At 47.7% G+C, this 23,556-nt stretch overlaps 46 non-coding genes across 46 annotated transcripts; all 46 read right to left on the bottom strand.

Moving 5' to 3' along the window:
* Window positions 1-70: 70 nt before the first annotated feature.
* On the bottom strand, window positions 71-143 carry Trnar-ucg (transfer RNA arginine (anticodon UCG)). The gene has a single exon. It is a non-coding gene; the product is annotated as a tRNA-Arg (tRNA).
* Window positions 144-691: 548 nt separating this feature from the next.
* On the bottom strand, window positions 692-763 carry Trnat-agu (transfer RNA threonine (anticodon AGU)). The gene has a single exon. It is a non-coding gene; the product is annotated as a tRNA-Thr (tRNA).
* A 321-nt stretch (window positions 764-1,084) lies between these two features.
* Trnak-cuu (transfer RNA lysine (anticodon CUU)) lies at window positions 1,085-1,157 on the bottom strand. The gene has a single exon. It is a non-coding gene; the product is annotated as a tRNA-Lys (tRNA).
* Window positions 1,158-1,597: 440 nt separating this feature from the next.
* Trnar-ucg (transfer RNA arginine (anticodon UCG)) lies at window positions 1,598-1,670 on the bottom strand. Its single transcript has one exon. It is a non-coding gene; the product is annotated as a tRNA-Arg (tRNA).
* A 569-nt stretch (window positions 1,671-2,239) lies between these two features.
* On the bottom strand, window positions 2,240-2,311 carry Trnat-agu (transfer RNA threonine (anticodon AGU)). The gene has a single exon. It is a non-coding gene; the product is annotated as a tRNA-Thr (tRNA).
* A 321-nt stretch (window positions 2,312-2,632) lies between these two features.
* On the bottom strand, window positions 2,633-2,705 carry Trnak-cuu (transfer RNA lysine (anticodon CUU)). The gene has a single exon. It is a non-coding gene; the product is annotated as a tRNA-Lys (tRNA).
* Window positions 2,706-3,145: 440 nt separating this feature from the next.
* On the bottom strand, window positions 3,146-3,218 carry Trnar-ucg (transfer RNA arginine (anticodon UCG)). Its single transcript has one exon. It is a non-coding gene; the product is annotated as a tRNA-Arg (tRNA).
* Window positions 3,219-3,793: 575 nt separating this feature from the next.
* On the bottom strand, window positions 3,794-3,865 carry Trnat-agu (transfer RNA threonine (anticodon AGU)). The gene has a single exon. It is a non-coding gene; the product is annotated as a tRNA-Thr (tRNA).
* Window positions 3,866-4,186: 321 nt separating this feature from the next.
* Trnak-cuu (transfer RNA lysine (anticodon CUU)) lies at window positions 4,187-4,259 on the bottom strand. Its single transcript has one exon. It is a non-coding gene; the product is annotated as a tRNA-Lys (tRNA).
* A 440-nt stretch (window positions 4,260-4,699) lies between these two features.
* Window positions 4,700-4,772, bottom strand: Trnar-ucg (transfer RNA arginine (anticodon UCG)). The gene has a single exon. It is a non-coding gene; the product is annotated as a tRNA-Arg (tRNA).
* A 548-nt stretch (window positions 4,773-5,320) lies between these two features.
* On the bottom strand, window positions 5,321-5,392 carry Trnat-agu (transfer RNA threonine (anticodon AGU)). The gene has a single exon. It is a non-coding gene; the product is annotated as a tRNA-Thr (tRNA).
* Window positions 5,393-5,713: 321 nt separating this feature from the next.
* Window positions 5,714-5,786, bottom strand: Trnak-cuu (transfer RNA lysine (anticodon CUU)). Its single transcript has one exon. It is a non-coding gene; the product is annotated as a tRNA-Lys (tRNA).
* Window positions 5,787-6,226: 440 nt separating this feature from the next.
* Trnar-ucg (transfer RNA arginine (anticodon UCG)) lies at window positions 6,227-6,299 on the bottom strand. Its single transcript has one exon. It is a non-coding gene; the product is annotated as a tRNA-Arg (tRNA).
* A 548-nt stretch (window positions 6,300-6,847) lies between these two features.
* Window positions 6,848-6,919, bottom strand: Trnat-agu (transfer RNA threonine (anticodon AGU)). The gene has a single exon. It is a non-coding gene; the product is annotated as a tRNA-Thr (tRNA).
* A 321-nt stretch (window positions 6,920-7,240) lies between these two features.
* Trnak-cuu (transfer RNA lysine (anticodon CUU)) lies at window positions 7,241-7,313 on the bottom strand. Its single transcript has one exon. It is a non-coding gene; the product is annotated as a tRNA-Lys (tRNA).
* Window positions 7,314-7,753: 440 nt separating this feature from the next.
* On the bottom strand, window positions 7,754-7,826 carry Trnar-ucg (transfer RNA arginine (anticodon UCG)). Its single transcript has one exon. It is a non-coding gene; the product is annotated as a tRNA-Arg (tRNA).
* Window positions 7,827-8,374: 548 nt separating this feature from the next.
* Trnat-agu (transfer RNA threonine (anticodon AGU)) lies at window positions 8,375-8,446 on the bottom strand. Its single transcript has one exon. It is a non-coding gene; the product is annotated as a tRNA-Thr (tRNA).
* Window positions 8,447-8,767: 321 nt separating this feature from the next.
* On the bottom strand, window positions 8,768-8,840 carry Trnak-cuu (transfer RNA lysine (anticodon CUU)). The gene has a single exon. It is a non-coding gene; the product is annotated as a tRNA-Lys (tRNA).
* Window positions 8,841-9,280: 440 nt separating this feature from the next.
* On the bottom strand, window positions 9,281-9,353 carry Trnar-ucg (transfer RNA arginine (anticodon UCG)). Its single transcript has one exon. It is a non-coding gene; the product is annotated as a tRNA-Arg (tRNA).
* A 569-nt stretch (window positions 9,354-9,922) lies between these two features.
* On the bottom strand, window positions 9,923-9,994 carry Trnat-agu (transfer RNA threonine (anticodon AGU)). Its single transcript has one exon. It is a non-coding gene; the product is annotated as a tRNA-Thr (tRNA).
* Window positions 9,995-10,315: 321 nt separating this feature from the next.
* Window positions 10,316-10,388, bottom strand: Trnak-cuu (transfer RNA lysine (anticodon CUU)). Its single transcript has one exon. It is a non-coding gene; the product is annotated as a tRNA-Lys (tRNA).
* A 440-nt stretch (window positions 10,389-10,828) lies between these two features.
* On the bottom strand, window positions 10,829-10,901 carry Trnar-ucg (transfer RNA arginine (anticodon UCG)). Its single transcript has one exon. It is a non-coding gene; the product is annotated as a tRNA-Arg (tRNA).
* Window positions 10,902-11,464: 563 nt separating this feature from the next.
* On the bottom strand, window positions 11,465-11,536 carry Trnat-agu (transfer RNA threonine (anticodon AGU)). The gene has a single exon. It is a non-coding gene; the product is annotated as a tRNA-Thr (tRNA).
* A 321-nt stretch (window positions 11,537-11,857) lies between these two features.
* On the bottom strand, window positions 11,858-11,930 carry Trnak-cuu (transfer RNA lysine (anticodon CUU)). The gene has a single exon. It is a non-coding gene; the product is annotated as a tRNA-Lys (tRNA).
* A 440-nt stretch (window positions 11,931-12,370) lies between these two features.
* Trnar-ucg (transfer RNA arginine (anticodon UCG)) lies at window positions 12,371-12,443 on the bottom strand. The gene has a single exon. It is a non-coding gene; the product is annotated as a tRNA-Arg (tRNA).
* A 548-nt stretch (window positions 12,444-12,991) lies between these two features.
* Window positions 12,992-13,063, bottom strand: Trnat-agu (transfer RNA threonine (anticodon AGU)). Its single transcript has one exon. It is a non-coding gene; the product is annotated as a tRNA-Thr (tRNA).
* Window positions 13,064-13,384: 321 nt separating this feature from the next.
* Window positions 13,385-13,457, bottom strand: Trnak-cuu (transfer RNA lysine (anticodon CUU)). Its single transcript has one exon. It is a non-coding gene; the product is annotated as a tRNA-Lys (tRNA).
* Window positions 13,458-13,897: 440 nt separating this feature from the next.
* On the bottom strand, window positions 13,898-13,970 carry Trnar-ucg (transfer RNA arginine (anticodon UCG)). Its single transcript has one exon. It is a non-coding gene; the product is annotated as a tRNA-Arg (tRNA).
* Window positions 13,971-14,551: 581 nt separating this feature from the next.
* On the bottom strand, window positions 14,552-14,623 carry Trnat-agu (transfer RNA threonine (anticodon AGU)). The gene has a single exon. It is a non-coding gene; the product is annotated as a tRNA-Thr (tRNA).
* A 321-nt stretch (window positions 14,624-14,944) lies between these two features.
* Window positions 14,945-15,017, bottom strand: Trnak-cuu (transfer RNA lysine (anticodon CUU)). The gene has a single exon. It is a non-coding gene; the product is annotated as a tRNA-Lys (tRNA).
* A 440-nt stretch (window positions 15,018-15,457) lies between these two features.
* Trnar-ucg (transfer RNA arginine (anticodon UCG)) lies at window positions 15,458-15,530 on the bottom strand. Its single transcript has one exon. It is a non-coding gene; the product is annotated as a tRNA-Arg (tRNA).
* A 575-nt stretch (window positions 15,531-16,105) lies between these two features.
* Trnat-agu (transfer RNA threonine (anticodon AGU)) lies at window positions 16,106-16,177 on the bottom strand. The gene has a single exon. It is a non-coding gene; the product is annotated as a tRNA-Thr (tRNA).
* Window positions 16,178-16,498: 321 nt separating this feature from the next.
* On the bottom strand, window positions 16,499-16,571 carry Trnak-cuu (transfer RNA lysine (anticodon CUU)). Its single transcript has one exon. It is a non-coding gene; the product is annotated as a tRNA-Lys (tRNA).
* Window positions 16,572-17,011: 440 nt separating this feature from the next.
* Window positions 17,012-17,084, bottom strand: Trnar-ucg (transfer RNA arginine (anticodon UCG)). The gene has a single exon. It is a non-coding gene; the product is annotated as a tRNA-Arg (tRNA).
* A 548-nt stretch (window positions 17,085-17,632) lies between these two features.
* On the bottom strand, window positions 17,633-17,704 carry Trnat-agu (transfer RNA threonine (anticodon AGU)). The gene has a single exon. It is a non-coding gene; the product is annotated as a tRNA-Thr (tRNA).
* Window positions 17,705-18,025: 321 nt separating this feature from the next.
* Trnak-cuu (transfer RNA lysine (anticodon CUU)) lies at window positions 18,026-18,098 on the bottom strand. The gene has a single exon. It is a non-coding gene; the product is annotated as a tRNA-Lys (tRNA).
* Window positions 18,099-18,538: 440 nt separating this feature from the next.
* Window positions 18,539-18,611, bottom strand: Trnar-ucg (transfer RNA arginine (anticodon UCG)). The gene has a single exon. It is a non-coding gene; the product is annotated as a tRNA-Arg (tRNA).
* A 548-nt stretch (window positions 18,612-19,159) lies between these two features.
* Trnat-agu (transfer RNA threonine (anticodon AGU)) lies at window positions 19,160-19,231 on the bottom strand. Its single transcript has one exon. It is a non-coding gene; the product is annotated as a tRNA-Thr (tRNA).
* A 321-nt stretch (window positions 19,232-19,552) lies between these two features.
* Trnak-cuu (transfer RNA lysine (anticodon CUU)) lies at window positions 19,553-19,625 on the bottom strand. Its single transcript has one exon. It is a non-coding gene; the product is annotated as a tRNA-Lys (tRNA).
* Window positions 19,626-20,065: 440 nt separating this feature from the next.
* Window positions 20,066-20,138, bottom strand: Trnar-ucg (transfer RNA arginine (anticodon UCG)). The gene has a single exon. It is a non-coding gene; the product is annotated as a tRNA-Arg (tRNA).
* Window positions 20,139-20,686: 548 nt separating this feature from the next.
* Window positions 20,687-20,758, bottom strand: Trnat-agu (transfer RNA threonine (anticodon AGU)). The gene has a single exon. It is a non-coding gene; the product is annotated as a tRNA-Thr (tRNA).
* Window positions 20,759-21,079: 321 nt separating this feature from the next.
* Trnak-cuu (transfer RNA lysine (anticodon CUU)) lies at window positions 21,080-21,152 on the bottom strand. Its single transcript has one exon. It is a non-coding gene; the product is annotated as a tRNA-Lys (tRNA).
* A 440-nt stretch (window positions 21,153-21,592) lies between these two features.
* Trnar-ucg (transfer RNA arginine (anticodon UCG)) lies at window positions 21,593-21,665 on the bottom strand. Its single transcript has one exon. It is a non-coding gene; the product is annotated as a tRNA-Arg (tRNA).
* A 569-nt stretch (window positions 21,666-22,234) lies between these two features.
* Trnat-agu (transfer RNA threonine (anticodon AGU)) lies at window positions 22,235-22,306 on the bottom strand. Its single transcript has one exon. It is a non-coding gene; the product is annotated as a tRNA-Thr (tRNA).
* Window positions 22,307-22,627: 321 nt separating this feature from the next.
* On the bottom strand, window positions 22,628-22,700 carry Trnak-cuu (transfer RNA lysine (anticodon CUU)). The gene has a single exon. It is a non-coding gene; the product is annotated as a tRNA-Lys (tRNA).
* A 440-nt stretch (window positions 22,701-23,140) lies between these two features.
* Trnar-ucg (transfer RNA arginine (anticodon UCG)) lies at window positions 23,141-23,213 on the bottom strand. The gene has a single exon. It is a non-coding gene; the product is annotated as a tRNA-Arg (tRNA).
* Between the last annotated feature and the right edge of the window lie 343 nt (window positions 23,214-23,556).

Below are 23,556 nucleotides of genomic sequence, written 5' to 3'. Positions count from 1 at the left end.
TCCAACTAGTTTTAGAGTACTCAAACAACACAGTAAAACAGCATGCATCTTTTGCAGAACAGGAAAAACTCGACCGTGACAGGATTCGAACCTGCAATCTTCGGATCCGAAGTCCGACGCCTTATCCATTAGGCCACACGGTCACTGGTGCAGTATACTTCTCCACACACACTTCATTTTCGCCATTTGTACACTTGGCAGAATGAATTTCCCATCTTTGACGCAGTTCTCCATCTCAAATTTCAGTACTAAAAGTACGACGCTACTTCTTGCTGTGTCCCATCGCAAGTTACATTCAAGCCCTTATGACGCTGATCAAACAAGAGGTGGCAAATCAGCTTCAATCGCTTAGTGCCATCTCAGTCGCTTGCAGAAGGTACCTCACCCTATGTGATACAATGGCGAGTTGTCGCTATTACCAAAGCGGCGGCGGCGGCGCCGACGACGACGACGACAATCGCGAGGGTCTTTATCAGGGGTAGAAAATACATCACAAGAACTAAGTATTTCACGTCGGCATTCTCCGGAGACTGCCAAAAGCTGCAGATTCTGGTGCCCACTTTAATAGCACCATTCACACTATTCATTTGCGAGAGCATTTCTTAAATACCGCACCCATTCATAATTTTTTTTATCCTTGACCGCTTTTTTCGAAAGGGCCACGGTGGGAGGGGCTGTTACAAAATTCATTTGCCTCCTGTGAGGATCGAACTCACGACCTCTGGTTTACTAGACCAGCGCTCTGCCACTGAGCTAAGGAGGCGCCTCCTAGCGCCCTTTTCGGGTACTTTGTTCTTACAGAGTAGTGAATCGGAGCCCTTCAGCTCGAAACGCACCGCATGAGCGACCATTATTTGCATTTAGTTAGCACAGCTGCTGCTTTCCTACACATCTCACACTATATCGATGTACAACTAAAATTCCAAAACAACACATTTATTTCATTTCAGAGTCACTTTCAGCTTCAAATACCGTTCCTCTGATATTCATACGAAGCTAGGCATCGTCGTAACCCGTTACGTTCATTACGCAAGGCTCACGAGAGGGGCGCATGTTGGATCCGCGTAGACACAAAATTTTGCGCCGCCCAGCGTGGGGCTCGAACCCACGACCCTGAGATTAAGAGTCTCATGCTCTACCGACTGAGCTAGCCGGGCTGCACGCAACGCGTTACGAGCCATACAATACTGATTTGACCTGCGACCATCTATTGAAGATTCTTTTGACTACAACTTATTTCCTGCTGCCACAAATCAGCTACAATCCTATTCAATGAAAAATTGTCTGCGAAAGGCATCAAATCTGCTTGAAATGATACGTGGCTATCAGCACCATTATTCAACACACATGCTCGACAGTGCGCAGACGCCTGTGGCGTAGCCCTTGGCTCCTGAATCAGATGCAGTAGTTCCAACAAAAACTCTCCTGAACGGCACTGTGCCGAAAACTTCGCTACAGATCACCCTTGTCTTGCTTGTGCTTCTGGTAGACGCCGGTTTTGCAGCCAGGAAGCGGACAGCAGCAACTTCCAACTAGTTTTAGAGTACTCAAACAACACAGTAAAACAGCATGCATCTTTTGCAGAACAGGAAAAACTCGACCGTGACAGGATTCGAACCTGCAATCTTCGGATCCGAAGTCCGACGCCTTATCCATTAGGCCACACGGTCACTGGTGCAGTATACTTCTCCACACACACTTCATTTTCGCCATTTGTACACTTGGCAGAATGAATTTCCCATCTTTGACGCAGTTCTCCATCTCAAATTTCAGTACTAAAAGTACGACGCTACTTCTTGCTGTGTCCCATCGCAAGTTACATTCAAGCCCTTATGACGCTGATCAAACAAGAGGTGGCAAATCAGCTTCAATCGCTTAGTGCCATCTCAGTCGCTTGCAGAAGGTACCTCACCCTATGTGATACAATGGCGAGTTGTCGCTATTACCAAAGCGGCGGCGGCGGCGGCGGCGCCGACGACGACGACGACGACGACGACGACGACAATCGCGAGGGTCTTTATCAGGGGTAGAAAATACATCACAAGAACTAAGTATTTCACGTCGGCATTCTCCGGAGACTGCCAAAAGCTGCAGATTCTGGTGCCCACTTTAATAGCACCATTCACACTATTCATTTGCGAGAGCATTTCTTAAATACCGCACCCATTCATAATTTTTTTTATCCTTGACCGCTTTTTTCGAAAGGGCCACGGTGGGAGGGGCTGTTACAAAATTCATTTGCCTCCTGTGAGGATCGAACTCACGACCTCTGGTTTACTAGACCAGCGCTCTGCCACTGAGCTAAGGAGGCGCCTCCTAGCGCCCTTTTCGGGTACTTTGTTCTTACAGAGTAGTGAATCGGAGCCCTTCAGCTCGAAACGCACCGCATGAGCGACCATTATTTGCATTTAGTTAGCACAGCTGCTGCTTTCCTACACATCTCACACTATATCGATGTACAACTAAAATTCCAAAACAACACATTTATTTCATTTCAGAGTCACTTTCAGCTTCAAATACCGTTCCTCTGATATTCATACGAAGCTAGGCATCGTCGTAACCCGTTACGTTCATTACGCAAGGCTCACGAGAGGGGCGCATGTTGGATCCGCGTAGACACAAAATTTTGCGCCGCCCAGCGTGGGGCTCGAACCCACGACCCTGAGATTAAGAGTCTCATGCTCTACCGACTGAGCTAGCCGGGCTGCACGCAACGCGTTACGAGCCATACAATACTGATTTGACCTGCGACCATCTATTGAAGATTCTTTTGACTACAACTTATTTCCTGCTGCCACAAATCAGCTACAATCCTATTCAATGAAAAATTGTCTGCGAAAGGCATCAAATCTGCTTGAAATGATACGTGGCTATCAGCACCATTATTCAACACACATGCTCGACAGTGCGCAGACGCCTGTGGCGTAGCCCTTGGCTCCTGAATCAGATGCAGTAGTTCCAACAAAAACTCTCCTGAACGGCACTGTGCCGAAAACTTCGCTACAGATCACCCTTGTCTTGCTTGTGCTTCTGGTAGACGCCGGTTTTGCAGCCAGGAAGCGGACAGCAGCAACTTCCAACTAGTTTTAGAGTACTCAAACAACACAGTAAAACAGCATGCATCTTTTGCAGAACAGGAAAAACTCGACCGTGACAGGATTCGAACCTGCAATCTTCGGATCCGAAGTCCGACGCCTTATCCATTAGGCCACACGGTCACTGGTGCAGTATACTTCTCCACACACACTTCATTTTCGCCATTTGTACACTTGGCAGAATGAATTTCCCATCTTTGACGCAGTTCTCCATCTCAAATTTCAGTACTAAAAGTACGACGCTACTTCTTGCTATGTCCCATCGCAAGTTACATTCAAGCCCTTATGACGCTGATCAAACAAGAGGTGGCAAATCAGCTTCAATCGCTTAGTGCCATCTCAGTCGCTTGCAGAAGGTACCTCACCCTATGTGATACAATGGCGAGTTGTCGCTATTACCAAAGCGGCGGCGGCGGCGCCGCCGACGACGACGACGACGACGACGACGACGACGACGACGACAATCGCGAGGGTCTTTATCAGGGGTAGAAAATACATCACAAGAACTAAGTATTTCACGTCGGCATTCTCCGGAGACTGCCAAAAGCTGCAGATTCTGGTGCCCACTTTAATAGCACCATTCACACTATTCATTTGCGAGAGCATTTCTTAAATACCGCACCCATTCATAATTTTTTTTATCCTTGACCGCTTTTTTCGAAAGGGCCACGGTGGGAGGGGCTGTTACGAAATTCATTTGCCTCCTGGGAGGATCGAACTCACGACCTCTGGTTTACTAGACCAGCGCTCTGCCACTGAGCTAAGGAGGCGCCTCCTAGCGCCCTTTTCGGGTACTTTGTTCTTACAGAGTAGTGAATCGGAGCCCTTCAGCTCGAAACGCACCGCATGAGCGACCATTATTTGCATTTAGTTAGCACAGCTGCTGCTTTCCTACACATCTCACACTATATCGATGTACAACTAAAATTCCAAAACAACACATTTATTTCATTTCAGAGTCACTTTCAGCTTCAAATACCGTTCCTCTGATATTCATACGAAGCTAGGCATCGTCGTAACCAGTTACGTTCATTACGCAAGGCTCACGAGAGGGGCGCATGTTGGATCCGCGTAGACACAAAATTTTGCGCCGCCCAGTGTGGGGCTCGAACCCACGACCCTGAGATTAAGAGTCTCATGCTCTACCGACTGAGCTAGCCGGGCTGCACGCAACGCGTTACGAGCCATACAATACTGATTTGACCTGCGACCATCTATTGAAGATTCTTTTGACTACAACTTATTTCCTGCTGCCACAAATCAGCTACAATCCTATTCAATGAAAAATTGTCTGCGAAAGGCATCAAATCTGCTTGAAATGATACGTGGCTATCAGCACCATTATTCAACACACATGCTCGACAGTGCGCAGACGCCTGTGGCGTAGCCCTTGGCTCCTGAATCAGATGCAGTAGTTCCAACAAAAACTCTCCTGAACGGCACTGTGCCGAAAACTTCGCTACAGATCACCCTTGTCTTGCTTGTGCTTCTGGTAGACGCCGGTTTTGCAGCCAGGAAGCGGACAGCAGCAACTTCCAACTAGTTTTAGAGTACTCAAACAACACAGTAAAACAGCATGCATCTTTTGCAGAACAGGAAAAACTCGACCGTGACAGGATTCGAACCTGCAATCTTCGGATCCGAAGTCCGACGCCTTATCCATTAGGCCACACGGTCACTGGTGCAGTATACTTCTCCACACACACTTCATTTTCGCCATTTGTACACTTGGCAGAATGAATTTCCCATCTTTGACGCAGTTCTCCATCTCAAATTTCAGTACTAAAAGTACGACGCTACTTCTTGCTGTGTCCCATCGCAAGTTACATTCAAGCCCTTATGACGCTGATCAAACAAGAGGTGGCAAATCAGCTTCAATCGCTTAGTGCCATCTCAGTCGCTTGCAGAAGGTACCTCACCCTATGTGATACAATGGCGAGTTGTCGCTATTACCAAAGCGGCGGCGGCGGCGCCGACGACGACGACGACAATCGCGAGGGTCTTTATCAGGGGTAGAAAATACATCACAAGAACTAAGTATTTCACGTCGGCATTCTCCGGAGACTGCCAAAAGCTGCAGATTCTGGTGCCCACTTTAATAGCACCATTCACACTATTCATTTGCGAGAGCATTTCTTAAATACCGCACCCATTCATAATTTTTTTTATCCTTGACCGCTTTTTTCGAAAGGGCCACGGTGGGAGGGGCTGTTACAAAATTCATTTGCCTCCTGTGAGGATCGAACTCACGACCTCTGGTTTACTAGACCAGCGCTCTGCCACTGAGCTAAGGAGGCGCCTCCTAGCGCCCTTTTCGGGTACTTTGTTCTTACAGAGTAGTGAATCGGAGCCCTTCAGCTCGAAACGCACCGCATGAGCGACCATTATTTGCATTTAGTTAGCACAGCTGCTGCTTTCCTACACATCTCACACTATATCGATGTACAACTAAAATTCCAAAACAACACATTTATTTCATTTCAGAGTCACTTTCAGCTTCAAATACCGTTCCTCTGATATTCATACGAAGCTAGGCATCGTCGTAACCCGTTACGTTCATTACGCAAGGCTCACGAGAGGGGCGCATGTTGGATCCGCGTAGACACAAAATTTTGCGCCGCCCAGCGTGGGGCTCGAACCCACGACCCTGAGATTAAGAGTCTCATGCTCTACCGACTGAGCTAGCCGGGCTGCACGCAACGCGTTACGAGCCATACAATACTGATTTGACCTGCGACCATCTATTGAAGATTCTTTTGACTACAACTTATTTCCTGCTGCCACAAATCAGCTACAATCCTATTCAATGAAAAATTGTCTGCGAAAGGCATCAAATCTGCTTGAAATGATACGTGGCTATCAGCACCATTATTCAACACACATGCTCGACAGTGCGCAGACGCCTGTGGCGTAGCCCTTGGCTCCTGAATCAGATGCAGTAGTTCCAACAAAAACTCTCCTGAACGGCACTGTGCCGAAAACTTCGCTACAGATCACCCTTGTCTTGCTTGTGCTTCTGGTAGACGCCGGTTTTGCAGCCAGGAAGCGGACAGCAGCAACTTCCAACTAGTTTTAGAGTACTCAAACAACACAGTAAAACAGCATGCATCTTTTGCAGAACAGGAAAAACTCGACCGTGACAGGATTCGAACCTGCAATCTTCGGATCCGAAGTCCGACGCCTTATCCATTAGGCCACACGGTCACTGGTGCAGTATACTTCTCCACACACACTTCATTTTCGCCATTTGTACACTTGGCAGAATGAATTTCCCATCTTTGACGCAGTTCTCCATCTCAAATTTCAGTACTAAAAGTACGACGCTACTTCTTGCTGTGTCCCATCGCAAGTTACATTCAAGCCCTTATGACGCTGATCAAACAAGAGGTGGCAAATCAGCTTCAATCGCTTAGTGCCATCTCAGTCGCTTGCAGAAGGTACCTCACCCTATGTGATACAATGGCGAGTTGTCGCTATTACCAAAGCGGCGGCGGCGGCGCCGACGACGACGACGACAATCGCGAGGGTCTTTATCAGGGGTAGAAAATACATCACAAGAACTAAGTATTTCACGTCGGCATTCTCCGGAGACTGCCAAAAGCTGCAGATTCTGGTGCCCACTTTAATAGCACCATTCACACTATTCATTTGCGAGAGCATTTCTTAAATACCGCACCCATTCATAATTTTTTTTATCCTTGACCGCTTTTTTCGAAAGGGCCACGGTGGGAGGGGCTGTTACAAAATTCATTTGCCTCCTGTGAGGATCGAACTCACGACCTCTGGTTTACTAGACCAGCGCTCTGCCACTGAGCTAAGGAGGCGCCTCCTAGCGCCCTTTTCGGGTACTTTGTTCTTACAGAGTAGTGAATCGGAGCCCTTCAGCTCGAAACGCACCGCATGAGCGACCATTATTTGCATTTAGTTAGCACAGCTGCTGCTTTCCTACACATCTCACACTATATCGATGTACAACTAAAATTCCAAAACAACACATTTATTTCATTTCAGAGTCACTTTCAGCTTCAAATACCGTTCCTCTGATATTCATACGAAGCTAGGCATCGTCGTAACCCGTTACGTTCATTACGCAAGGCTCACGAGAGGGGCGCATGTTGGATCCGCGTAGACACAAAATTTTGCGCCGCCCAGCGTGGGGCTCGAACCCACGACCCTGAGATTAAGAGTCTCATGCTCTACCGACTGAGCTAGCCGGGCTGCACGCAACGCGTTACGAGCCATACAATACTGATTTGACCTGCGACCATCTATTGAAGATTCTTTTGACTACAACTTATTTCCTGCTGCCACAAATCAGCTACAATCCTATTCAATGAAAAATTGTCTGCGAAAGGCATCAAATCTGCTTGAAATGATACGTGGCTATCAGCACCATTATTCAACACACATGCTCGACAGTGCGCAGACGCCTGTGGCGTAGCCCTTGGCTCCTGAATCAGATGCAGTAGTTCCAACAAAAACTCTCCTGAACGGCACTGTGCCGAAAACTTCGCTACAGATCACCCTTGTCTTGCTTGTGCTTCTGGTAGACGCCGGTTTTGCAGCCAGGAAGCGGACAGCAGCAACTTCCAACTAGTTTTAGAGTACTCAAACAACACAGTAAAACAGCATGCATCTTTTGCAGAACAGGAAAAACTCGACCGTGACAGGATTCGAACCTGCAATCTTCGGATCCGAAGTCCGACGCCTTATCCATTAGGCCACACGGTCACTGGTGCAGTATACTTCTCCACACACACTTCATTTTCGCCATTTGTACACTTGGCAGAATGAATTTCCCATCTTTGACGCAGTTCTCCATCTCAAATTTCAGTACTAAAAGTACGACGCTACTTCTTGCTGTGTCCCATCGCAAGTTACATTCAAGCCCTTATGACGCTGATCAAACAAGAGGTGGCAAATCAGCTTCAATCGCTTAGTGCCATCTCAGTCGCTTGCAGAAGGTACCTCACCCTATGTGATACAATGGCGAGTTGTCGCTATTACCAAAGCGGCGGCGGCGGCGCCGACGACGACGACGACAATCGCGAGGGTCTTTATCAGGGGTAGAAAATACATCACAAGAACTAAGTATTTCACGTCGGCATTCTCCGGAGACTGCCAAAAGCTGCAGATTCTGGTGCCCACTTTAATAGCACCATTCACACTATTCATTTGCGAGAGCATTTCTTAAATACCGCACCCATTCATAATTTTTTTTATCCTTGACCGCTTTTTTCGAAAGGGCCACGGTGGGAGGGGCTGTTACAAAATTCATTTGCCTCCTGTGAGGATCGAACTCACGACCTCTGGTTTACTAGACCAGCGCTCTGCCACTGAGCTAAGGAGGCGCCTCCTAGCGCCCTTTTCGGGTACTTTGTTCTTACAGAGTAGTGAATCGGAGCCCTTCAGCTCGAAACGCACCGCATGAGCGACCATTATTTGCATTTAGTTAGCACAGCTGCTGCTTTCCTACACATCTCACACTATATCGATGTACAACTAAAATTCCAAAACAACACATTTATTTCATTTCAGAGTCACTTTCAGCTTCAAATACCGTTCCTCTGATATTCATACGAAGCTAGGCATCGTCGTAACCCGTTACGTTCATTACGCAAGGCTCACGAGAGGGGCGCATGTTGGATCCGCGTAGACACAAAATTTTGCGCCGCCCAGCGTGGGGCTCGAACCCACGACCCTGAGATTAAGAGTCTCATGCTCTACCGACTGAGCTAGCCGGGCTGCACGCAACGCGTTACGAGCCATACAATACTGATTTGACCTGCGACCATCTATTGAAGATTCTTTTGACTACAACTTATTTCCTGCTGCCACAAATCAGCTACAATCCTATTCAATGAAAAATTGTCTCCGAAAGGCATCAAATCTGCTTGAAATGATACGTGGCTATCAGCACCATTATTCAACACACATGCTCGACAGTGCGCAGACGCCTGTGGCGTAGCCCTTGGCTCCTGAATCAGATGCAGTAGTTCCAACAAAAACTCTCCTGAACGGCACTGTGCCGAAAACTTCGCTACAGATCACCCTTGTCTTGCTTGTGCTTCTGGTAGACGCCGGTTTTGCAGCCAGGAAGCGGACAGCAGCAACTTCCAACTAGTTTTAGAGTACTCAAACAACACAGTAAAACAGCATGCATCTTTTGCAGAACAGGAAAAACTCGACCGTGACAGGATTCGAACCTGCAATCTTCGGATCCGAAGTCCGACGCCTTATCCATTAGGCCACACGGTCACTGGTGCAGTATATTTCTCCACACACACTTCATTTTCGCCATTTGTACACTTGGCAGAATGAATTTCCCATCTTTGACGCAGTTCTCCATCTCAAATTTCAGTACTAAAAGTACGACGCTACTTCTTGCTGTGTCCCATCGCAAGTTACATTCAAGCCCTTATGACGCTGATCAAACAAGAGGTGGCAAATCAGCTTCAATCGCTTAGTGCCATCTCAGTCGCTTGCAGAAGGTACCTCACCCTATGTGATACAATGGCGAGTTGTCGCTATTACCAAAGCGGCGGCGGCGGCGCCGACGACGACGACGACGACGACGACGACGACGACGACAATCGCGAGGGTCTTTATCAGGGGTAGAAAATACATCACAAGAACTAAGTATTTCACGTCGGCATTCTCCGCAGACTGCCAAAAGCTGCAGATTCTGGTGCCCACTTTAATAGCACCATTCACACTATTCATTTGCGAGAGCATTTCTTAAATACCGCACCCATTCATAATTTTTTTTATCCTTGACCGCTTTTTTCGAAAGGGCCACGGTGGGAGGGGCTGTTACAAAATTCATTTGCCTCCTGTGAGGATCGAACTCACGACCTCTGGTTTACTAGACCAGCGCTCTGCCACTGAGCTAAGGAGGCGCCTCCTAGCGCCCTTTTCGGGTACTTTGTTCTTACAGAGTAGTGAATCGGAGCCCTTCAGCTCGAAACGCACCGCATGAGCGACCATTATTTGCATTTAGTTAGCACAGCTGCTGCTTTCCTACACATCTCACACTATATCGATGTACAACTAAAATTCCAAAACAACACATTTATTTCATTTCAGAGTCACTTTCAGCTTCAAATACCGTTCCTCTGATATTCATACGAAGCTAGGCATCGTCGTAACCCGTTACGTTCATTACGCAAGGCTCACGAGAGGGGCGCATGTTGGATCCGCGTAGACACAAAATTTTGCGCCGCCCAGCGTGGGGCTCGAACCCACGACCCTGAGATTAAGAGTCTCATGCTCTACCGACTGAGCTAGCCGGGCTGCACGCAACGCGTTACGAGCCATACAATACTGATTTGACCTGCGACCATCTATTGAAGATTCTTTTGACTACAACTTATTTCCTGCTGCCACAAATCAGCTACAATCCTATTCAATGAAAAATTGTCTGCGAAAGGCATCAAATCTGCTTGAAATGATACGTGGCTATCAGCACCATTATTCAACACACATGCTCGACAGTGCGCAGACGCCTGTGGCGTAGCCCTTGGCTCCTGAATCAGATGCAGTAGTTCCAACAAAAACTCTCCTGAACGGCACTGTGCCGAAAACTTCGCTACAGATCACCCTTGTCTTGCTTGTGCTTCTGGTAGACGCCGGTTTTGCAGCCAGGAAGCGGACAGCAGCAACTTCCAACTAGTTTTAGAGTACTCAAACAACACAGTAAAACAGCATGCATCTTTTGCAGAACAGGAAAAACTCGACCGTGACAGGATTCGAACCTGCAATCTTCGGATCCGAAGTCCGACGCCTTATCCATTAGGCCACACGGTCACTGGTGCAGTATACTTCTCCACACACACTTCATTTTCGCCATTTGTACACTTGGCAGAATGAATTTCCCATCTTTGACGCAGTTCTCCATCTCAAATTTCAGTACTAAAAGTACGACGCTACTTCTTGCTATGTCCCATCGCAAGTTACATTCAAGCCCTTATGACGCTGATCAAACAAGAGGTGGCAAATCAGCTTCAATCGCTTAGTGCCATCTCAGTCGCTTGCAGAAGGTACCTCACCCTATGTGATACAATGGCGAGTTGTCGCTATTACCAAAGCGGCGGCGGCGGCGCCGCCGACGACGACGACGACGACGACGACGACAATCGCGAGGGTCTTTATCAGGGGTAGAAAATACATCACAAGAACTAAGTATTTCACGTCGGCATTCTCCGGAGACTGCCAAAAGCTGCAGATTCTGGTGCCCACTTTAATAGCACCATTCACACTATTCATTTGCGAGAGCATTTCTTAAATACCGCACCCATTCATAATTTTTTTTATCCTTGACCGCTTTTTTCGAAAGGGCCACGGTGGGAGGGGCTGTTACGAAATTCATTTGCCTCCTGGGAGGATCGAACTCACGACCTCTGGTTTACTAGACCAGCGCTCTGCCACTGAGCTAAGGAGGCGCCTCCTAGCGCCCTTTTCGGGTACTTTGTTCTTACAGAGTAGTGAATCGGAGCCCTTCAGCTCGAAACGCACCGCATGAGCGACCATTATTTGCATTTAGTTAGCACAGCTGCTGCTTTCCTACACATCTCACACTATATCGATGTACAACTAAAATTCCAAAACAACACATTTATTTCATTTCAGAGTCACTTTCAGCTTCAAATACCGTTCCTCTGATATTCATACGAAGCTAGGCATCGTCGTAACCCGTTACGTTCATTACGCAAGGCTCACGAGAGGGGCGCATGTTGGATCCGCGTAGACACAAAATTTTGCGCCGCCCAGTGTGGGGCTCGAACCCACGACCCTGAGATTAAGAGTCTCATGCTCTACCGACTGAGCTAGCCGGGCTGCACGCAACGCGTTACGAGCCATACAATACTGATTTGACCTGCGACCATCTATTGAAGATTCTTTTGACTACAACTTATTTCCTGCTGCCACAAATCAGCTACAATCCTATTCAATGAAAAATTGTCTGCGAAAGGCATCAAATCTGCTTGAAATGATACGTGGCTATCAGCACCATTATTCAACACACATGCTCGACAGTGCGCAGACGCCTGTGGCGTAGCCCTTGGCTCCTGAATCAGATGCAGTAGTTCCAACAAAAACTCTCCTGAACGGCACTGTGCCGAAAACTTCGCTACAGATCACCCTTGTCTTGCTTGTGCTTCTGGTAGACGCCGGTTTTGCAGCCAGGAAGCGGACAGCAGCAACTTCCAACTAGTTTTAGAGTACTCAAACAACACAGTAAAACAGCATGCATCTTTTGCAGAACAGGAAAAACTCGACCGTGACAGGATTCGAACCTGCAATCTTCGGATCCGAAGTCCGACGCCTTATCCATTAGGCCACACGGTCACTGGTGCAGTATACTTCTCCACACACACTTCATTTTCGCCATTTGTACACTTGGCAGAATGAATTTCCCATCTTTGACGCAGTTCTCCATCTCAAATTTCAGTACTAAAAGTACGACGCTACTTCTTGCTGTGTCCCATCGCAAGTTACATTCAAGCCCTTATGACGCTGATCAAACAAGAGGTGGCAAATCAGCTTCAATCGCTTAGTGCCATCTCAGTCGCTTGCAGAAGGTACCTCACCCTATGTGATACAATGGCGAGTTGTCGCTATTACCAAAGCGGCGGCGGCGGCGCCGACGACGACGACGACAATCGCGAGGGTCTTTATCAGGGGTAGAAAATACATCACAAGAACTAAGTATTTCACGTCGGCATTCTCCGGAGACTGCCAAAAGCTGCAGATTCTGGTGCCCACTTTAATAGCACCATTCACACTATTCATTTGCGAGAGCATTTCTTAAATACCGCACCCATTCATAATTTTTTTTATCCTTGACCGCTTTTTTCGAAAGGGCCACGGTGGGAGGGGCTGTTACAAAATTCATTTGCCTCCTGTGAGGATCGAACTCACGACCTCTGGTTTACTAGACCAGCGCTCTGCCACTGAGCTAAGGAGGCGCCTCCTAGCGCCCTTTTCGGGTACTTTGTTCTTACAGAGTAGTGAATCGGAGCCCTTCAGCTCGAAACGCACCGCATGAGCGACCATTATTTGCATTTAGTTAGCACAGCTGCTGCTTTCCTACACATCTCACACTATATCGATGTACAACTAAAATTCCAAAACAACACATTTATTTCATTTCAGAGTCACTTTCAGCTTCAAATACCGTTCCTCTGATATTCATACGAAGCTAGGCATCGTCGTAACCCGTTACGTTCATTACGCAAGGCTCACGAGAGGGGCGCATGTTGGATCCGCGTAGACACAAAATTTTGCGCCGCCCAGCGTGGGGCTCGAACCCACGACCCTGAGATTAAGAGTCTCATGCTCTACCGACTGAGCTAGCCGGGCTGCACGCAACGCGTTACGAGCCATACAATACTGATTTGACCTGCGACCATCTATTGAAGATTCTTTTGACTACAACTTATTTCCTGCTGCCACAAATCAGCTACAATCCTATTCAATGAAAAATTGTCTGCGAAAGGCATCAAATCTGCTTGAAATGATACGTGGCTATCAGCACCATTATTCAACACACATGCTCGACAGTGCGCAGACGCCTGTGGCGTAGCCCTTGGCTCCTGAATCAGATGCAGTAGTTCCAACAAAAACTCTCCTGAACGGCACTGTGCCGAAAACTTCGCTACAGATCACCCTTGTCTTGCTTGTGCTTCTGGTAGACGCCGGTTTTGCAGCCAGGAAGCGGACAGCAGCAACTTCCAACTAGTTTTAGAGTACTCAAACAACACAGTAAAACAGCATGCATCTTTTGCAGAACAGGAAAAACTCGACCGTGACAGGATTCGAACCTGCAATCTTCGGATCCGAAGTCCGACGCCTTATCCATTAGGCCACACGGTCACTGGTGCAGTATACTTCTCCACACACACTTCATTTTCGCCATTTGTACACTTGGCAGAATGAATTTCCCATCTTTGACGCAGTTCTCCATCTCAAATTTCAGTACTAAAAGTACGACGCTACTTCTTGCTGTGTCCCATCGCAAGTTACATTCAAGCCCTTATGACGCTGATCAAACAAGAGGTGGCAAATCAGCTTCAATCGCTTAGTGCCATCTCAGTCGCTTGCAGAAGGTACCTCACCCTATGTGATACAATGGCGAGTTGTCGCTATTACCAAAGCGGCGGCGGCGGCGCCGACGACGACGACGACGACGACGACGACGACGACGACGACGACGACGACAATCGCGAGGGTCTTTATCAGGGGTAGAAAATACATCACAAGAACTAAGTATTTCACGTCGGCATTCTCCGCAGACTGCCAAAAGCTGCAGATTCTGGTGCCCACTTTAATAGCACCATTCACACTATTCATTTGCGAGAGCATTTCTTAAATACCGCACCCATTCATAATTTTTTTTATCCTTGACCGCTTTTTTCGAAAGGGCCACGGTGGGAGGGGCTGTTACAAAATTCATTTGCCTCCTGTGAGGATCGAACTCACGACCTCTGGTTTACTAGACCAGCGCTCTGCCACTGAGCTAAGGAGGCGCCTCCTAGCGCCCTTTTCGGGTACTTTGTTCTTACAGAGTAGTGAATCGGAGCCCTTCAGCTCGAAACGCACCGCATGAGCGACCATTATTTGCATTTAGTTAGCACAGCTGCTGCTTTCCTACACATCTCACACTATATCGATGTACAACTAAAATTCCAAAACAACACATTTATTTCATTTCAGAGTCACTTTCAGCTTCAAATACCGTTCCTCTGATATTCATACGAAGCTAGGCATCGTCGTAACCCGTTACGTTCATTACGCAAGGCTCACGAGAGGGGCGCATGTTGGATCCGCGTAGACACAAAATTTTGCGCCGCCCAGCGTGGGGCTCGAACCCACGACCCTGAGATTAAGAGTCTCATGCTCTACCGACTGAGCTAGCCGGGCTGCACGCAACGCGTTACGAGCCATACAATACTGATTTGACCTGCGACCATCTATTGAAGATTCTTTTGACTACAACTTATTTCCTGCTGCCACAAATCAGCTACAATCCTATTCAATGAAAAATTGTCTGCGAAAGGCATCAAATCTGCTTGAAATGATACGTGGCTATCAGCACCATTATTCAACACACATGCTCGACAGTGCGCAGACGCCTGTGGCGTAGCCCTTGGCTCCTGAATCAGATGCAGTAGTTCCAACAAAAACTCTCCTGAACGGCACTGTGCCGAAAACTTCGCTACAGATCACCCTTGTCTTGCTTGTGCTTCTGGTAGACGCCGGTTTTGCAGCCAGGAAGCGGACAGCAGCAACTTCCAACTAGTTTTAGAGTACTCAAACAACACAGTAAAACAGCATGCATCTTTTGCAGAACAGGAAAAACTCGACCGTGACAGGATTCGAACCTGCAATCTTCGGATCCGAAGTCCGACGCCTTATCCATTAGGCCACACGGTCACTGGTGCAGTATACTTCTCCACACACACTTCATTTTCGCCATTTGTACACTTGGCAGAATGAATTTCCCATCTTTGACGCAGTTCTCCATCTCAAATTTCAGTACTAAAAGTACGACGCTACTTCTTGCTATGTCCCATCGCAAGTTACATTCAAGCCCTTATGACGCTGATCAAACAAGAGGTGGCAAATCAGCTTCAATCGCTTAGTGCCATCTCAGTCGCTTGCAGAAGGTACCTCACCCTATGTGATACAATGGCGAGTTGTCGCTATTACCAAAGCGGCGGCGGCGGCGCCGCCGACGACGACGACGACGACGACGACGACGACGACGACGACAATCGCGAGGGTCTTTATCAGGGGTAGAAAATACATCACAAGAACTAAGTATTTCACGTCGGCATTCTCCGGAGACTGCCAAAAGCTGCAGATTCTGGTGCCCACTTTAATAGCACCATTCACACTATTCATTTGCGAGAGCATTTCTTAAATACCGCACCCATTCATAATTTTTTTTATCCTTGACCGCTTTTTTCGAAAGGGCCACGGTGGGAGGGGCTGTTACGAAATTCATTTGCCTCCTGGGAGGATCGAACTCACGACCTCTGGTTTACTAGACCAGCGCTCTGCCACTGAGCTAAGGAGGCGCCTCCTAGCGCCCTTTTCGGGTACTTTGTTCTTACAGAGTAGTGAATCGGAGCCCTTCAGCTCGAAACGCACCGCATGAGCGACCATTATTTGCATTTAGTTAGCACAGCTGCTGCTTTCCTACACATCTCACACTATATCGATGTACAACTAAAATTCCAAAACAACACATTTATTTCATTTCAGAGTCACTTTCAGCTTCAAATACCGTTCCTCTGATATTCATACGAAGCTAGGCATCGTCGTAACCCGTTACGTTCATTACGCAAGGCTCACGAGAGGGGCGCATGTTGGATCCGCGTAGACACAAAATTTTGCGCCGCCCAGTGTGGGGCTCGAACCCACGACCCTGAGATTAAGAGTCTCATGCTCTACCGACTGAGCTAGCCGGGCTGCACGCAACGCGTTACGAGCCATACAATACTGATTTGACCTGCGACCATCTATTGAAGATTCTTTTGACTACAACTTATTTCCTGCTGCCACAAATCAGCTACAATCCTATTCAATGAAAAATTGTCTGCGAAAGGCATCAAATCTGCTTGAAATGATACGTGGCTATCAGCACCATTATTCAACACACATGCTCGACAGTGCGCAGACGCCTGTGGCGTAGCCCTTGGCTCCTGAATCAGATGCAGTAGTTCCAACAAAAACTCTCCTGAACGGCACTGTGCCGAAAACTTCGCTACAGATCACCCTTGTCTTGCTTGTGCTTCTGGTAGACGCCGGTTTTGCAGCCAGGAAGCGGACAGCAGCAACTTCCAACTAGTTTTAGAGTACTCAAACAACACAGTAAAACAGCATGCATCTTTTGCAGAACAGGAAAAACTCGACCGTGACAGGATTCGAACCTGCAATCTTCGGATCCGAAGTCCGACGCCTTATCCATTAGGCCACACGGTCACTGGTGCAGTATACTTCTCCACACACACTTCATTTTCGCCATTTGTACACTTGGCAGAATGAATTTCCCATCTTTGACGCAGTTCTCCATCTCAAATTTCAGTACTAAAAGTACGACGCTACTTCTTGCTGTGTCCCATCGCAAGTTACATTCAAGCCCTTATGACGCTGATCAAACAAGAGGTGGCAAATCAGCTTCAATCGCTTAGTGCCATCTCAGTCGCTTGCAGAAGGTACCTCACCCTATGTGATACAATGGCGAGTTGTCGCTATTACCAAAGCGGCGGCGGCGGCGCCGACGACGACGACGACAATCGCGAGGGTCTTTATCAGGGGTAGAAAATACATCACAAGAACTAAGTATTTCACGTCGGCATTCTCCGGAGACTGCCAAAAGCTGCAGATTCTGGTGCCCACTTTAATAGCACCATTCACACTATTCATTTGCGAGAGCATTTCTTAAATACCGCACCCATTCATAATTTTTTTTATCCTTGACCGCTTTTTTCGAAAGGGCCACGGTGGGAGGGGCTGTTACAAAATTCATTTGCCTCCTGTGAGGATCGAACTCACGACCTCTGGTTTACTAGACCAGCGCTCTGCCACTGAGCTAAGGAGGCGCCTCCTAGCGCCCTTTTCGGGTACTTTGTTCTTACAGAGTAGTGAATCGGAGCCCTTCAGCTCGAAACGCACCGCATGAGCGACCATTATTTGCATTTAGTTAGCACAGCTGCTGCTTTCCTACACATCTCACACTATATCGATGTACAACTAAAATTCCAAAACAACACATTTATTTCATTTCAGAGTCACTTTCAGCTTCAAATACCGTTCCTCTGATATTCATACGAAGCTAGGCATCGTCGTAACCCGTTACGTTCATTACGCAAGGCTCACGAGAGGGGCGCATGTTGGATCCGCGTAGACACAAAATTTTGCGCCGCCCAGTGTGGGGCTCGAACCCACGACCCTGAGATTAAGAGTCTCATGCTCTACCGACTGAGCTAGCCGGGCTGCACGCAACGCGTTACGAGCCATACAATACTGATTTGACCTGCGACCATCTATTGAAGATTCTTTTGACTACAACTTATTTCCTGCTGCCACAAATCAGCTACAATCCTATTCAATGAAAAATTGTCTGCGAAAGGCATCAAATCTGCTTGAAATGATACGTGGCTATCAGCACCATTATTCAACACACATGCTCGACAGTGCGCAGACGCCTGTGGCGTAGCCCTTGGCTCCTGAATCAGATGCAGTAGTTCCAACAAAAACTCTCCTGAACGGCACTGTGCCGAAAACTTCGCTACAGATCACCCTTGTCTTGCTTGTGCTTCTGGTAGACGCCGGTTTTGCAGCCAGGAAGCGGACAGCAGCAACTTCCAACTAGTTTTAGAGTACTCAAACAACACAGTAAAACAGCATGCATCTTTTGCAGAACAGGAAAAACTCGACCGTGACAGGATTCGAACCTGCAATCTTCGGATCCGAAGTCCGACGCCTTATCCATTAGGCCACACGGTCACTGGTGCAGTATACTTCTCCACACACACTTCATTTTCGCCATTTGTACACTTGGCAGAATGAATTTCCCATCTTTGACGCAGTTCTCCATCTCAAATTTCAGTACTAAAAGTACGACGCTACTTCTTGCTGTGTCCCATCGCAAGTTACATTCAAGCCCTTATGACGCTGATCAAACAAGAGGTGGCAAATCAGCTTCAATCGCTTAGTGCCATCTCAGTCGCTTGCAGAAGGTACCTCACCCTATGTGATACAATGGCGAGTTGTCGCTATTACCAAAGCGGCGGCGGCGGCGCCGACGACGACGACGACAATCGCGAGGGTCTTTATCAGGGGTAGAAAATACATCACAAGAACTAAGTATTTCACGTCGGCATTCTCCGGAGACTGCCAAAAGCTGCAGATTCTGGTGCCCACTTTAATAGCACCATTCACACTATTCATTTGCGAGAGCATTTCTTAAATACCGCACCCATTCATAATTTTTTTTATCCTTGACCGCTTTTTTCGAAAGGGCCACGGTGGGAGGGGCTGTTACAAAATTCATTTGCCTCCTGTGAGGATCGAACTCACGACCTCTGGTTTACTAGACCAGCGCTCTGCCACTGAGCTAAGGAGGCGCCTCCTAGCGCCCTTTTCGGGTACTTTGTTCTTACAGAGTAGTGAATCGGAGCCCTTCAGCTCGAAACGCACCGCATGAGCGACCATTATTTGCATTTAGTTAGCACAGCTGCTGCTTTCCTACACATCTCACACTATATCGATGTACAACTAAAATTCCAAAACAACACATTTATTTCATTTCAGAGTCACTTTCAGCTTCAAATACCGTTCCTCTGATATTCATACGAAGCTAGGCATCGTCGTAACCCGTTACGTTCATTACGCAAGGCTCACGAGAGGGGCGCATGTTGGATCCGCGTAGACACAAAATTTTGCGCCGCCCAGCGTGGGGCTCGAACCCACGACCCTGAGATTAAGAGTCTCATGCTCTACCGACTGAGCTAGCCGGGCTGCACGCAACGCGTTACGAGCCATACAATACTGATTTGACCTGCGACCATCTATTGAAGATTCTTTTGACTACAACTTATTTCCTGCTGCCACAAATCAGCTACAATCCTATTCAATGAAAAATTGTCTGCGAAAGGCATCAAATCTGCTTGAAATGATACGTGGCTATCAGCACCATTATTCAACACACATGCTCGACAGTGCGCAGACGCCTGTGGCGTAGCCCTTGGCTCCTGAATCAGATGCAGTAGTTCCAACAAAAACTCTCCTGAACGGCACTGTGCCGAAAACTTCGCTACAGATCACCCTTGTCTTGCTTGTGCTTCTGGTAGACGCCGGTTTTGCAGCCAGGAAGCGGACAGCAGCAACTTCCAACTAGTTTTAGAGTACTCAAACAACACAGTAAAACAGCATGCATCTTTTGCAGAACAGGAAAAACTCGACCGTGACAGGATTCGAACCTGCAATCTTCGGATCCGAAGTCCGACGCCTTATCCATTAGGCCACACGGTCACTGGTGCAGTATACTTCTCCACACACACTTCATTTTCGCCATTTGTACACTTGGCAGAATGAATTTCCCATCTTTGACGCAGTTCTCCATCTCAAATTTCAGTACTAAAAGTACGACGCTACTTCTTGCTGTGTCCCATCGCAAGTTACATTCAAGCCCTTATGACGCTGATCAAACAAGAGGTGGCAAATCAGCTTCAATCGCTTAGTGCCATCTCAGTCGCTTGCAGAAGGTACCTCACCCTATGTGATACAATGGCGAGTTGTCGCTATTACCAAAGCGGCGGCGGCGGCGCCGACGACGACGACGACAATCGCGAGGGTCTTTATCAGGGGTAGAAAATACATCACAAGAACTAAGTATTTCACGTCGGCATTCTCCGGAGACTGCCAAAAGCTGCAGATTCTGGTGCCCACTTTAATAGCACCATTCACACTATTCATTTGCGAGAGCATTTCTTAAATACCGCACCCATTCATAATTTTTTTTATCCTTGACCGCTTTTTTCGAAAGGGCCACGGTGGGAGGGGCTGTTACAAAATTCATTTGCCTCCTGTGAGGATCGAACTCACGACCTCTGGTTTACTAGACCAGCGCTCTGCCACTGAGCTAAGGAGGCGCCTCCTAGCGCCCTTTTCGGGTACTTTGTTCTTACAGAGTAGTGAATCGGAGCCCTTCAGCTCGAAACGCACCGCATGAGCGACCATTATTTGCATTTAGTTAGCACAGCTGCTGCTTTCCTACACATCTCACACTATATCGATGTACAACTAAAATTCCAAAACAACACATTTATTTCATTTCAGAGTCACTTTCAGCTTCAAATACCGTTCCTCTGATATTCATACGAAGCTAGGCATCGTCGTAACCCGTTACGTTCATTACGCAAGGCTCACGAGAGGGGCGCATGTTGGATCCGCGTAGACACAAAATTTTGCGCCGCCCAGCGTGGGGCTCGAACCCACGACCCTGAGATTAAGAGTCTCATGCTCTACCGACTGAGCTAGCCGGGCTGCACGCAACGCGTTACGAGCCATACAATACTGATTTGACCTGCGACCATCTATTGAAGATTCTTTTGACTACAACTTATTTCCTGCTGCCACAAATCAGCTACAATCCTATTCAATGAAAAATTGTCTGCGAAAGGCATCAAATCTGCTTGAAATGATACGTGGCTATCAGCACCATTATTCAACACACATGCTCGACAGTGCGCAGACGCCTGTGGCGTAGCCCTTGGCTCCTGAATCAGATGCAGTAGTTCCAACAAAAACTCTCCTGAACGGCACTGTGCCGAAAACTTCGCTACAGATCACCCTTGTCTTGCTTGTGCTTCTGGTAGACGCCGGTTTTGCAGCCAGGAAGCGGACAGCAGCAACTTCCAACTAGTTTTAGAGTACTCAAACAACACAGTAAAACAGCATGCATCTTTTGCAGAACAGGAAAAACTCGACCGTGACAGGATTCGAACCTGCAATCTTCGGATCCGAAGTCCGACGCCTTATCCATTAGGCCACACGGTCACTGGTGCAGTATACTTCTCCACACACACTTCATTTTCGCCATTTGTACACTTGGCAGAATGAATTTCCCATCTTTGACGCAGTTCTCCATCTCAAATTTCAGTACTAAAAGTACGACGCTACTTCTTGCTGTGTCCCATCGCAAGTTACATTCAAGCCCTTATGACGCTGATCAAACAAGAGGTGGCAAATCAGCTTCAATCGCTTAGTGCCATCTCAGTCGCTTGCAGAAGGTACCTCACCCTATGTGATACAATGGCGAGTTGTCGCTATTACCAAAGCGGCGGCGGCGGCGGCGGCGCCGACGACGACGACGACGACGACGACGACGACAATCGCGAGGGTCTTTATCAGGGGTAGAAAATACATCACAAGAACTAAGTATTTCACGTCGGCATTCTCCGGAGACTGCCAAAAGCTGCAGATTCTGGTGCCCACTTTAATAGCACCATTCACACTATTCATTTGCGAGAGCATTTCTTAAATACCGCACCCATTCATAATTTTTTTTATCCTTGACCGCTTTTTTCGAAAGGGCCACGGTGGGAGGGGCTGTTACAAAATTCATTTGCCTCCTGTGAGGATCGAACTCACGACCTCTGGTTTACTAGACCAGCGCTCTGCCACTGAGCTAAGGAGGCGCCTCCTAGCGCCCTTTTCGGGTACTTTGTTCTTACAGAGTAGTGAATCGGAGCCCTTCAGCTCGAAACGCACCGCATGAGCGACCATTATTTGCATTTAGTTAGCACAGCTGCTGCTTTCCTACACATCTCACACTATATCGATGTACAACTAAAATTCCAAAACAACACATTTATTTCATTTCAGAGTCACTTTCAGCTTCAAATACCGTTCCTCTGATATTCATACGAAGCTAGGCATCGTCGTAACCCGTTACGTTCATTACGCAAGGCTCACGAGAGGGGCGCATGTTGGATCCGCGTAGACACAAAATTTTGCGCCGCCCAGCGTGGGGCTCGAACCCACGACCCTGAGATTAAGAGTCTCATGCTCTACCGACTGAGCTAGCCGGGCTGCACGCAACGCGTTACGAGCCATACAATACTGATTTGACCTGCGACCATCTATTGAAGATTCTTTTGACTACAACTTATTTCCTGCTGCCACAAATCAGCTACAATCCTATTCAATGAAAAATTGTCTGCGAAAGGCATCAAATCTGCTTGAAATGATACGTGGCTATCAGCACCATTATTCAACACACATGCTCGACAGTGCGCAGACGCCTGTGGCGTAGCCCTTGGCTCCTGAATCAGATGCAGTAGTTCCAACAAAAACTCTCCTGAACGGCACTGTGCCGAAAACTTCGCTACAGATCACCCTTGTCTTGCTTGTGCTTCTGGTAGACGCCGGTTTTGCAGCCAGGAAGCGGACAGCAGCAACTTCCAACTAGTTTTAGAGTACTCAAACAACACAGTAAAACAGCATGCATCTTTTGCAGAACAGGAAAAACTCGACCGTGACAGGATTCGAACCTGCAATCTTCGGATCCGAAGTCCGACGCCTTATCCATTAGGCCACACGGTCACTGGTGCAGTATACTTCTCCACACACACTTCATTTTCGCCATTTGTACACTTGGCAGCATTTTCGCCATTTGTACACTTGGCAGAATGAATTTCCCATCTTTGACGCAGTTCTCCATCTCAAATTTCAGTACTAAAAGTACGACGCTACTTCTTGCTGTGTCCCATCGCAAGTTACATTCAAGCCCTTATGACGCTGATCAAACAAGAGGTGGCAAATCAGCTTCAATCGCTTAGTGCCATCTCAGTCGCTTGCAGAAGGTACCTCACCCTATGTGATACAATGGCGAGTTGTCGCTATTACCAAAGCGGCGGCGGCGGCGCCGACGACGACGACGACGACA

The sequence above is a fragment of the Schistocerca cancellata genome, unplaced genomic scaffold (assembly GCF_023864275.1).
Source record: "Schistocerca cancellata isolate TAMUIC-IGC-003103 unplaced genomic scaffold, iqSchCanc2.1 HiC_scaffold_1109, whole genome shotgun sequence".
In the NCBI taxonomy this organism is placed as follows: Eukaryota; Metazoa; Arthropoda; class Insecta; order Orthoptera; family Acrididae; genus Schistocerca; species Schistocerca cancellata.
Note: the sequence above shows the minus strand (reverse complement) of the source record. Positions and strands in the feature narration are given on the sequence as shown.